Below are 12,791 nucleotides of genomic sequence, written 5' to 3'. Positions count from 1 at the left end.
ATGGCATTTGGATTGAATTTGGATTTGGATTAAATTCGGATTGGATTTGGATTGAACTTGGATTGGATTTGGATTGAATTTGGATTGAATTTAGATTGAATACGGATTGGATTTGGATTGAATTGGATTGGATTTGAATTGAATTCGGATTGGATTGGATTTGGATTTGGATGGAATTTGGATTGGATTTAGATAGGATTTGGATTTGGATTGGATGGTTGAATTTGGATTGAATTGGATTGGATTTCGACTTGGATTGGATTTGGATTTGAATTGGATTCGGATTTGGATTTAATTGAGATTGAATTTGGATTTGAATTGAATTCGGATTGGATTTGGATTGGATTTGGATTTGATTGGATTTGGATTTGATTGGATTTGGATTTAGATTGGATTAGGATTTGGATTTAATTTGGATTTGGATTTGCATTGGATTTGGATTGAATTCCGATTGGATTTGAATTGGATGCTCCCTGACGGAAGGGCAGTGGAGCTGAGGAAGAAGTAGAAATGAAAAGAACAGCGAAGGCAACTTGAAAATGAAATGTCAGAGCGATGGAAAATGAAAATGGCGAAAAGTAAAAAAAAAACGAGAGTCGCTTATTATTTCCACATGCGATATAGAAGTATACGTCTAGAAGAAGTCCAGTAATAATGACACAAATATATTTGGATTTGGATTAAATTCGGATTGGATTTGGATTGAATTTGGATTGGATTCGGATTTGGATTCAATTTGGATTGAATTTGGATTGGATTTGGATTGAATACAGATTGGATTTGCATTGGATTTGGATTAGGATTGAGTTTGGATTGGATTTGAAATGAATTTGGATTTGGATTGAATTCGGATTTGGATTGAATTCGGATTGCATTTGGATTGGATTTAGATGGGATTTGGATTGAATTTGGATTTGGATTGGATGGTTGAATTCGGATTGGATTTGGATTGAATTGGATTGGACTTGGATTTGGATTGGATTCGGATTTGGATTGAATTTAGATTGAATTTGGATTTGGATTAAATTCGGATTGGATTTGGATTGAATTTGGATTGGATTGTATTCGGATTTGGATTCAATTATTTTTGAATTTGGATTGGATTTGGATTGAATACGGATTGGATTTGCATTGGATTTGGATTAGGATTGAGTTTGGACTGAATTTGGATTGAATTAGATTGGATTTGGATTGAATTCGGATTGGAATTGGATTGGATTTGGATTTGGATTGAATATGAATTTGGATTGGATTTGGATTTTGATTTGATTGTTCTTAGATTGAAACTAAATTGTATTTGGATCGGTAGAAAAAAAATTGTTTTGATTAAGTTTGGATTGAATTTACTTTAGATTGGTATTGATTTTGATTGAAATGAATTTGATTGCTATGTGACTTGGGTTTGTGAAGATTAGAATTAGTTTCAATATGTGTTCCGAATTGTGCTTGGATTGGATTTTGAGTTGTTTTATATTTGATTTGGTTTGGACAACGACTGTATTGAGATTAGTGTGCGTTCGATTCTGTTTAGCATTTGGTTTGAATTTGATTTTCGTCGAATTTATAGCATTTGTTATTAAATGTGAAATTCATTAGAATTTGATTTGGCCTGAACAATAAAATCTCCTTTAGATGATACATGTTGTAGAAGTAGAGAAGAGGAAGAATGTGGAGAATGAGATGGGTACAAAAACAAATTTAAAATACTTGCCCAGAAATGATTATTGTCATTGATATAATTCATAGCAGTTTTATGATTTGCAGAAATTTTATGCTCTGTTTTGGCGTGTTTTTAGTAAACGTGTAGAGGGCTAACTTAAATTCAGTGACGGACGGCTTAGCCCGATCAATTTCGGAGAAGGATCGTAACAAAACGAAATACCAAAAAAAGTCAGTTTGCTGAGTATTGTTTAGACGGACGGTCGAGTCTGGCACGCTCGTCCGGGTCACGACAGCTTCCTCGCTCTATATGGCACTGCTGTACGAAACAGTTGGAGAGTGAAAGCAAGCACCCGCTCGTGCAGAGAATATTTAACTCTCTTGCCTCACTTCTACTGAGTTGCGTATTTCTGTTGGAATGAATGTGTAAAAGAGAGGTATATAACGCAGGCTATCTCTTTCCCGCTAATGTGGTTTTGTATTTACACCACACTCACTCGCATATGAACCACTGCCGATGAACGAAGGAAGGATCCTCATCTCACGCTTCCCTGCTGAACATTGCCTCTTCGGTAGTACCCGGCTTGTGAAGATGCCACGTTCAAAACTCCCCTCTTTCAATGAACAAAACGAATGTTTTGTAATTGCCTCTTCCCTTGTTCGTGCAGTAAGCAGCACGTCATCGAAGGAACATCAATCGGTGTACCGAAATTAAAACCTCACTGTGGGCTAAAAACGAAGCATTCGTTCGTTTTTGAACGAATTTTCCAAGGCCTGATGCCAACGCCATCGCTTAGTGAGATTGAGTTTTTAGGTCGGGTAGCCTGCGTTGGCGGCGCTGAAGTGCGATTTAAATCTTTACACACGTTTTTAATTAAATTTTATTCGAGCATCCATGTCTGTTTTCTGTGATAGAAGGTCAAGAAGAGACACCGTTGCTTACTTAAGCGTGAACCGGATATCTGGGATTCCCACAATATCCGCGGCAATAGCAGCAAACGATGCCCTGTACGTATTTAGTGTTTAGTTTTAAATTTATATAGCAATGAAAGAAAGAGAGGAAAGAATTGGAGATTGCTCACTAGTAGAGTTGATCCACTATCAAAATAGCTTCAGTTTTGGACAGGACTCCACTACGCATAGCTGTTAATTTAATTACGAAACGTCAATAATGAGAAAATTATAATAAAATTAGTTAACTACAAAAAAATAAAAAATAAACAGATTTGGACTAAAACGTTATTGAACAAAAAACATAAATGCATGACGTCTTGAATATGAAAGCAAATAATAACAAACATCAGTAGAAAACTAAGTGAATTATTACGAACATGTATAGAAATCGCAATAGCCTGTGATGATTATAGAAAAATGGTTCTGGAAAAAAATGCAATAATGGAAAACGCACACAAGGCGCATTGCGCAAACGCAAAGTCTGTAGCGAAAGTCGGCTTGAGTATGAAGTACCGTAGCCATTCTGTAAAAGATTTTTGAAAAAAAAAGGATCAATGGAGAAGCAAAGATAAGACTGAGGATACGACGGTTAAAAAATATAGCAAAGAGAAAAAATCATATTGGACTGATCTCGCCAAATGCAAATCGAGTTCCGATGATTTTATACATCCTTCAAAAAGACGACTAATGTGGGAGAGCCACCACATACATAGCACCAGCAACGACAACTCACTCGTGAAAAATAAAAACAACCGTCACATATTCCTCCTTCGTAGTAATTCCTCAAATAAAACTCTCTTTCACTAGGGACCCGCCATTCGGTCTGGGGGCAGCAGGGACCATGTCCAAGGGCTTGACGACCCCTCCCCAGCTGTCTGTGAGTCAGGGGGTTCTGCCTAGGAGGTGGTGGGGTTAACAGGGGGCGCTGTTAATTCCCTCCCAAAAACCACATATCCGCAAGCAAACCTTATCAAGCGACCGTGTGCCGCTTAAAGCATACAAGCCCCTAACCCCGAATCCCAAGGTGTCAGGCGACCCGTGCCGAAGGGATGAATGGCCTGGGGGGTGAAACAATTAGCCAGGTCGTTAACGGAGTCTGTGGAGGTTCCACAGAGTGAGGGCTGCTTCGGCGGCAAGCGGGTGGCAGTGGGTGGTACCCACACACCCGCAAGTGGTGCACATGTGGTGCAAGCGAATGGGAGTTGGGGGTATTACTCGTAATACCCCCACAGAGTGAGGGACCGAGTGTGAGGGTGAGCACACAAGTAAGTCTCGCATGGTACGCATGGTCGGTAGTGTTAGAATGACTGAAGTCTGGTAAGCCCTGGCAGGAGTGTCGGGGGGCAGATACCTCTGCGGCACCTCAGAAGTAGGGGACACGAAAGTCTCGCTGCGTCTGGCAGGAGTGTCGGGTGTGTGATGCTTCTGCGGCACCTCAGAAATCGGAGACATGTAAGGTAAGTGGTGCCACCCCGTTGCAGGATGGGGAGACCACCACACTGGCTGAGGACTATCTGGGCTTCGAAATGTCAATAGGTGGGTGCTGCCTGCAAAGTACCTAACGGTGACCTGTTGGCAGTATCAAAGCCTGGGTAGGTGAGTGTTAGGCACGCCTGACGTGCCGGGTGTTCCACGCCCAAACGATGCACAGGAGGTGCACAGAGTGGTTAAAAATGGGAGATGGGGGTATTATAACCCCCACTGAGTGAGTGACTGAATGTCAAAGAGAGTGGTGCACAAGTGGTGCAAGCGATTGGGACTGAATGTATGAGCGAGCACACAAGTTAGACTCGCATGGTACGTATGGTCAGAGTGGCTGCTTAGGCAGTAGTGTGATCCGGCTGTCAGGGACGGAATGAGTGAAGTCTCGCTAGGCCTGGCAGGAGTGTCGGGGGGCAGATACCTCTGCGGCACCTCAGAAGTAGGGGACACGAAAGTCTCGCTATGACTGGCAGGAGTGTCGGGGAGTTGATGTCTCTGCGGCACCTCAGAAATAGGAGACATGAAAGGGTCTGCCTCGTAGCTGAGGTAGGAGCGGCATAGGAGCCACCAGCCTAGGGTCGCCTCCGGCTTGGTAGACAAGTGGTGCCACCCTGTTGCAGGACGGGGTGAACACCACACTGAGTGAGGAATGTCTATGTTGTGTGATGGCGGCATGGGGTACCCCCTGCAGGGTACCTGTTAGTCCCTTGCAGTCATTCAAGCGGCATAGGCAGGTGAGTGTTGGGGCACATGTGGTGCCAGTATGTCTTGTGCAAATGAGTTGCATGGGGAGTGTCGAAGAGTTGAGGCGCATACGTGCACTTGTGTACGTCATGGAGGGGGCGCAATGCCCAATAGTCATCCCCCCGAAGTATTGCTTAATTGCGGGCCGGGGGAATGACTGGAGAGGAAGGAGTTGGTTTTAGTGGGTCGGGAGAGGTGATCCCATCCCCACACTACCTGGGTTCGCCTCCCCAGGTGTCTGTTTGCAGATTTCCATTACCTTCGTTAAAAAAAAAACTAGGAGCGAGCCTAGGAGCGATTCGGAATGAACACTAGCGCTAATAAGTAAAACACGGTAAATTTTAACCATATTCATCAGCACACTAGCACCGCGCAACGGGGGCATAACAACATACTTCAAAATGACCAGTACAAACTTTTACACAAGCACGCGAATGAAGATGAACGTCTGTTCTCTGTGTTTTAACTATCAAAAATACCGTTCACTATCGCTATGTTTTGTTTTAGCCGAACTGTAAGCGCGCCTCTAGGATATTTTTTTTAAATTAAAAAAAAAAATCAAAATTTGTGACGGGAAACAAAATTCCAAGAATCCAGTCCAAATCCAATCCAAATCCGTTCCAAATTCAGTATAAATTGAATCCAAATCAAAACCAACCAAATCTGAACCTAATCCGAATCCAATCCACGTCCAATCTAAATCCAATCCAATTTCAAAACAAAATAAATTTGAAGTTGTTCGCATAAAATTCAATTTAAATCCACATCAAATTCAATCTGAGTCCAATCCAAATCGAATAAAAAATCAATCTGAATCCAATCCAAATTCTACTTTTGATTTATTTTCCTCTGATCATTTTCTTGTTTGCATTCCGCCAACTTTTTTGTTTTTAATTTTACAAATACACATTTTTTTTATTTATCTGATTCCGATGACACCGTTTTCAACAGATGTAGGCAGGGAGCTCAACCAACTTAAAAAAATATAATTCAATTCTACCGGTCATTGTCGTGACCAAGAGTCAGGCTAGAGTCAAGATGGCAAACCAATAATGCAAATTATGTTTTTATGATTGTCAAAAGCATATGCGAAATATCAAAATACAGAATAAAATCTTGGAAATAAATTCGTCTCTTACGAAGGAAGATGAAATTGCAAATGTTTCGCACTCTTAAACCGAGGCTAAAACATTCTAGTCTATAGAAGTCTTAGTCCAGACTAACACGTTACTAACAAATCGAGAAAATGTAGTACATTACATTCGCGGATCCATTTGATCATCAAAATCTGATTTTTTGTCCCAGTGGTATCTGGTTGAAATGTTTCACAAAATTATGTCACACGGGTAGTGTGACTTTCGGCGACATTGCATCAGCATCAAGATGCGAGGTGACCAACGCATAACTAATATAATGAAACAAATCCTGCAGCATGCAACAAAACAAAGTTGCTATCCAACGGCTCATTGCGATGGTGTGCGTGATAGAACGAAGCACCCGAACAAATTCACGCCGAGCAACAACCGATGCGTGCAACAAAACAATTTGGAACGGCTTGATGCATGCCTGTCTGGTCTCCCGAAAACAGTGCTGTGGTGTCGGTCGAGTTGAGTAGTAGTAGTAATAGTAGTAATGAAGAGCGCTGCCACTGGCCTAGAGCCCTTTTGGTTGTCAAATTTCGCAACGCTTTCTCGATGGTTTATTACTGGTACACATTTTCGTGCACGTTTTTTCCAGTTGAAAAGCGATAAGCGCTGTAATATTAATGTTTTTCTGTAGCAGTTTAATGCATTACCGAGACGTTAATAGTGTTTCAAACAAGCTGTGTGAAAAATGTAGAAAACAAGGCCATTGAACCAAATAGATAGATGCTAACTAAAAATAGCCCAACGTTGATGCAAATTGAGGGAAAATATAATAGGGGTAAGTACATATTAGTGAAGAAATTTCAATCACTCAAAACGGTTTTTTTCCTCTTTCAAAATTATTAGTTAAAACACATTTGGAGCACGTACGCGGCTTCAGTGAATGAAATATTGACTTACAGATTGGATAAACATTCCAACTAGGTGAGTGACCACAAATCTAATGAATAATATAATTTTTATAAAATAATTTTAAAAGTCACCCATGCTGTATAGTTTGCTTACAATTCGACTGGTTGTGAATATCATTTTTACCTTCAGTACATAAAACTTGACCGAGAAATGATAAGCATTCCTTCACCCAACCAGTGGATGTCAAATTTTAATACAGTTCTTGCATTAAAACCTTGCAAAATATGTATTAAGTTTTGGCAAATTTGGAGGTTGTCTATACAAAATTTTATTGAAATCTCACAATTATTTATTAATTGAATACACTATTTGTGAAAAAGGTAAAATTTTTGTGTTGAAATCTTATAGAATGTGTATATGCAACGATACCATACAGAGTTGTAAGATTTATGTTTCAGAAGTTTAAATGAACACAATGTGCTTCCTAAATACTTCAAAATAAGACAAAGTCCACATCTCGACAATTTGTGAAGGTTCAGCTTTAAGTAAATAAAGTCGTAAACATTAAAATTTGTGGGTTGTATACAAGACAAGACCGCTCGACATAAACTACGTAAAACCAAATATAGTACACTGAACCAATTATTCTGCTCTATATAGAAGAGAAGTAACTATCCCACCGACACTACTACCCAGCTTTAGCAGCATCTCCCACTCTGTGAGTAGGGACCCCACTGGCACTGTTTAGCAGCTGGGCCACCCCATTCATACACTCCAGTTCAACAATTGATAATAGCATAGCATAGCATAGCATATGTGATTGTACAAATCGTGGGTGGCTATACAATGCTCAATTCAAGCTCCATCTGGAATAAGGGCGAATGTCGCAAGAGAAGACTCTCCCCGTCGACCCCCCATCCCTTAAACAAAAGTGACAAGCAGCAGATCTCTCTGTGGTTTATCACTTCAGAACGAAAGAAAACAATGCGAACTCGCATTCTGAGGTGATAAACTGCAAAGAAGCTCCCTGCCTGTCACTTTCATTCAAATGAGGGGAAGTCGACGAAGAGAACCCTCTCCCGCGACACCTGCCCCTTACCAGACAGAGCTTGAATTGAGCAATCTACTGTATATTGTCGCAAATTGGTACTTGGGATTAGTACCTTTTCCTATACAGTAGCAGTTGTATACCTGGCCACGTCCTTACAATCACGGAAGGAAGGGAAGGAATGTTAGTTCAACATCTACTAGTGAAGATGCAGGGAACCCATACTACCTTCATAGATGTCTCGGGAAGGAAAATTTGTGTTAGTGGGAAAGGTGAATAATAGGGAGCTCTATTCGACAATATAGAGCGTTTGTCAATAACAGTATATGCTGTAAAAGTAATAAAATATATTCATCAATTTACTTACGAACCGTCCTAAGGGAAAAACAAAACAAAACACAAAATTTCGGCAAATCGCGCGATCGTTCTGCCGTCCGAAACAAGAGCCAACACGCACTGAACTAATTAACTTTATTACCGGCCGCGCAATGCAAAACTCAAAATTTCGGCAAATCGCGCGATCGTTCTGCCGTCCGAAACAAGAGCCAACACGCACTGAACTAATTAACTTTATTACCGGCCACGCAATGCAAAATTCAAAATTTCGGCAAATCGCGCGATCGTTCTGCCGTCCGAAACAAGAGCCAACACGCACTGATCTATTTAACTTTATTACCGGCCGCGCAATGCAAAACTCAAAATTTCGGCAAATCGCGCGATCGTTCTGCCGTCCGAAACAAGAGCCAACACGCACTGAACTAATTAACTTTATTACCGGCCGCGCAATGCAAAATTCAAAATTTCGGCAAATCGCGCGATCGTTCTGCCGTCCGAAACAAGAGCCAACACGCACTGATCTATTTAACTTTATTACCGGCCGCGCAATGCAAAACTCAAAATTTCGGCAAATCGCGCGATCGTTCTGCCGTCCGAAACAAGAGCCAACACGCACTGAACTAATTAACTTTATTACCGGCCGCGCAATGCAAAACACAAAATTTCGGCAAATTGCGCGATCGTTCTCACTCCAGTTCAACAATTGATAATACCCTAAAAGTAGACAATTACCAAGGAATGGAACGCGCTGCTGCATAGAAGATGAATGGTATATGAAAGAACTAAAATTTTCAATAGTTATCATTGATACTCAAAATACTACTAGCAATTTGGTGGAGAGATTGCGAATCGATTGATATATACATCTTTAGAATGCATTGAAAAATAAAGGACCTATTAATGTTACAAATCTTTCATGATTTTGAGACGGTCCACAATTTTGAAATTTTCATTTTACACCCTGTATCCAAGTCTTCCCCTTAGACGTAGTTTACGTCAGAAAACAATAATCCTCAAAAATGGCTCTTGAAAACTGGCTGGCTCTTGGCTCTTGAAGTTTTTTTTTGGCAAATAGATTCTACTGTAACAAGGCCCACATAGGTACAGGGTTGTTTCGACCAATGATGTTATCGATCATTTAGTAATCTGTGTTCGATCATTTAGTAGTTTTTCAATAACTTATTCCAGAGGCTAAATTTCAAAATGTTTGGTATGGTGGACTTTTAGTGCGAAGGTTTTTCTACAACTTTCCTTAACAAGTCGATGTTCGAAATTCACTGCGAAAGTAGTTACGCTGCTAGTTGCTATACTTATACTAAATGATAACAAAATATGCAATCATTTAGTCTAAGTTACTGCTATTAGCGCTATAGCTTCGTTCCTAGTGAAATTCAAACAACGAACTGTTAGGCAGAATTGTAGATAAACCTTCGCACTAGAAGTCCACCATACAACACATTTTGAAATTTAGCCTCTGGAATGAGTTATTGAAAAACTACTAAATGATCGAACACAGATTACTAAATGATCGATAACATCCTTGGTTTCGACTACGTGAATTTCGAGATTTTCCCGGATTTGGCGTGGATAATATTTCGAGATCACCGTAACAACCCTGCAGGTACCACATATGCTTTCATATAAGTAAACAAGAATCGCCAATGCGATCAGCATCTAGCAATTCATATGAAGACTAATACCGTACCTACTGATAACAATCTCAAATGGACACAGTTCAATGAAATTAATCTGTTTTGTAAACAGTTACCCGTAACACCTAAATGGGAATAAACTGCAGCTGACGATTATTTTTATTACTCTGTTTAAAAATATACTTCCATAATCTTATATAAAAACAATATATGGCAATTAGCGGCTTTGTTAGATTTATTTATAACATTGACAAGGAGTGTACAGCCGTAAAAAATGTGTCGCAAGCACCTGTTGATGGCCTGCAGCCGTTGAAAGCTCTGCAGGCTCATTTGAGTTAGATTTTATTTCGTTGACTGAATTAACTGTTATTTCAGGTAATATTTAGCCTACAACGGCTGCATTATTCTTTCCAATATGTATTCTGAATGGCAGCCACGGCCATGTTGCAGCTCATCCAGAGAAGTATAGCATGCTAGGCCAATAGGCCACTGACTTTACAATCAATCAATCAAACAAAATGTCTTCAATGTCAAAATAATAGTGGCAATGCTTTACTGTAGTCAGGATTATGAAAAGATCAAACAGAATTGTAACGCTCTTCATGTGAAGGGCACGATGCGCTTCGATGTAATTTTCTTAAATATCTCCTATAGGCAGCGGGACCATTTGGGCAGCACCCCCTATTCCCGTCCGCAACGTTAATAACTCGACCGCGTTCCAACCAAATGGCTTGATATTGTGTACATCACTAGATATCGATAGAAACTAACGATGTACAGAGAAACAAGTAATTCGGTAGTAATGCGGTCGAGTAATGAACGTTGTGGACGGGAATAGGGGGTGCTGCCCAAATGGTTCTCTACCCTATATGCTACTATTGCGCTTCAAGGAACTGAATTTTTTTCCCAACATTGAATCAGTTGAAAGCACTTTAATGATCTAAAACTTAACTTAACCTAACCTAAAGGTACAAGGAGCTAATCGTTGCAACGATTTTTCTCTAAAATTGGAAATTATTTTATTGGACATTGGTTGCAATGTCTCAATATTAGAAATTAAATGAAGTTCATTAGCACTATACCACGGAGGCAACTTCAGAATCATTTTTAAAATTTTATTTTGAATCCTCTGAAGTGCCTTCTTTCTGGTATTGCAGCAACTAGTCCATATTGACACAGCATACAACATGGCTGGTCTAAAAATTTGTTTGTAAATTAATAGACAAAGTTTTGATTATCTGTTTATAAGTGGATACAGACACTTAATATATTTGTTACATTTGGTTTGAATGCCTTCAATGTGATTTTTAAGAGTAAACTTTTTATCTAGCAGAAGTCCTAAATATTTGGCTTCGCTAGACCAATTAATTGGAACCCCATTCATAGTGACAATATGTCAGCTAGAAGGTTTCAAATAAGAAGCTCTCGGCTTATGTGGGAAAATTATAAGCTGAGTTTTGGAAGCATTCGGGGAAATTTTCCATTTTCGCAAGTAAGTGGAAAAAATATCCAAACTTTTTTGCAATCTAGTACAAATGACGAAGGCTTCGCCCTTTGGCGGAAAGGCCCGTATCATCTGTAAACAAAGATTTTTGATACCCTGGTGATAAATCAGGTAAATCAGAAAAAAAAACAATATGGGGCCCAGTATGCTGCCCTGGGGAACACCAGCTCTTACAGGTAATCTATCAGATTTCGAATTCTGATAGTATACCTGCAGTGAGCGATCTGATAAATAATTTTGGATCAGTTTAATAATGTACAGAGGAAAATTGAAATTCATCAATTTTACAATCAAACCTTCATGCCAAACACTGTCAAATGCTTTCTCTATATTAAGAAGAGCAAGTCCAGTCCAATATCCTCACTTTAATGGTCAATGAATAGACACATTTTTGTCAAGAGGTCTGCTACAAAGCTTTAAAGTACACATTTGGGCCGATACAAATATTTAAAAACTATTTTGTCCCTCCCCCCTCTGGGGCAACAAAATAATATTCAGATAATTCTTAGCTTAGCTTAGACTGACTGTACTTATATCAATGGTTGCTACTCCGTGATTGATCAGAACTGGTGCAAATTGCACTACGATCCAAGTGAATAGTGGTTGGGATTTACCAACTATTCTTGAAGTGCCCGTTTCAGCAGCTCGCAAATGTTGATCAATAAGACAAAAACAAAACAAAAACGAGAAAGAAAAAAAGGGGGGAATTAGACTTTTATGTCAGACGAGCAAAGAAAGGCATAGATGGCCTGCATATAAACCCCATCGCGATCCCCCAAAACACCTCTTACTTCCCTGAAGGGTTGTTTACCTCGGGCCACTAGGGTATGCAATAATTGCTCTCTGGAGGCGTCATTTTCCGAGCAGAACAAAACTACTTGATCTATGTCATTGTAACCGGCTCCGCACCTACATAAGTTGCTATCGACAAGGTTTATTCTGTAGAGATGTGCGTTTAGTGAATAGTGATTGGACATAAGCCTCGACATCACGCGAATGAAGCCTCGACTCAAGTCCTCACCTCTAAACCACGCTCGCGCAGAAACTTTAGGAACTATAGAAAATAGCCACCGTCCAAGTTCGTTGTGTGACCAATTCATTTGCCAATTTTGAAGAGTACTCTGACGGACTAATGGGAAAAACTCGTTGTTCGAGATTTGTCTATCATAAACTTCACCTTCCTGTGCGCCCACCTTTGCTAGCGTGTCCGCTTTCTCATTGCCATAGATTAGGCAATGGGATGGGGTAATCTTGAATGATCTTTCGACCAAATCACGCATCTGCTCTCTTATTTTTGTAAGAAAGTAAGATGCGTGCATAACTGGTTTCATCGATAGAACTAAGACTATTCGAGAAGATGATATAATGGTCTACGGTCTGATCGGGAATAATACCCAAAGCGAAGTTAATTGCTG

The 12,791-nt window shown here is 40.0% G+C and overlaps 1 protein-coding gene across 2 annotated transcripts in view; it reads left to right on the top strand.

Annotated features, from left to right (window-relative positions):
* Nucleotides 1-6,441: 6,441 nt before the first annotated feature.
* The window catches only part of LOC134202295 (uncharacterized), a 44,812-nt gene continuing 38,462 nt past the window's right edge, over nucleotides 6,442-12,791 (top strand). The window contains exons 1-2 of one of the 2 annotated variants that reach the window (XM_062677326.1): nucleotides 6,442-6,762; nucleotides 6,831-6,908. The gene's annotated coding sequence lies outside the window, so the exon portion shown is untranslated. The remainder of the gene's footprint in view (nucleotides 6,763-6,830; nucleotides 6,909-12,791) is intronic. The other variant, XM_062677325.1, reaches the window with a different exon arrangement.

This window comes from Armigeres subalbatus, unplaced genomic scaffold (assembly GCF_024139115.2).
Source record: "Armigeres subalbatus isolate Guangzhou_Male unplaced genomic scaffold, GZ_Asu_2 Contig1141, whole genome shotgun sequence".
Taxonomy (NCBI): Eukaryota; Metazoa; Arthropoda; class Insecta; order Diptera; family Culicidae; genus Armigeres; species Armigeres subalbatus.
This window is presented reverse-complemented; position numbering and strand designations above follow the sequence as displayed.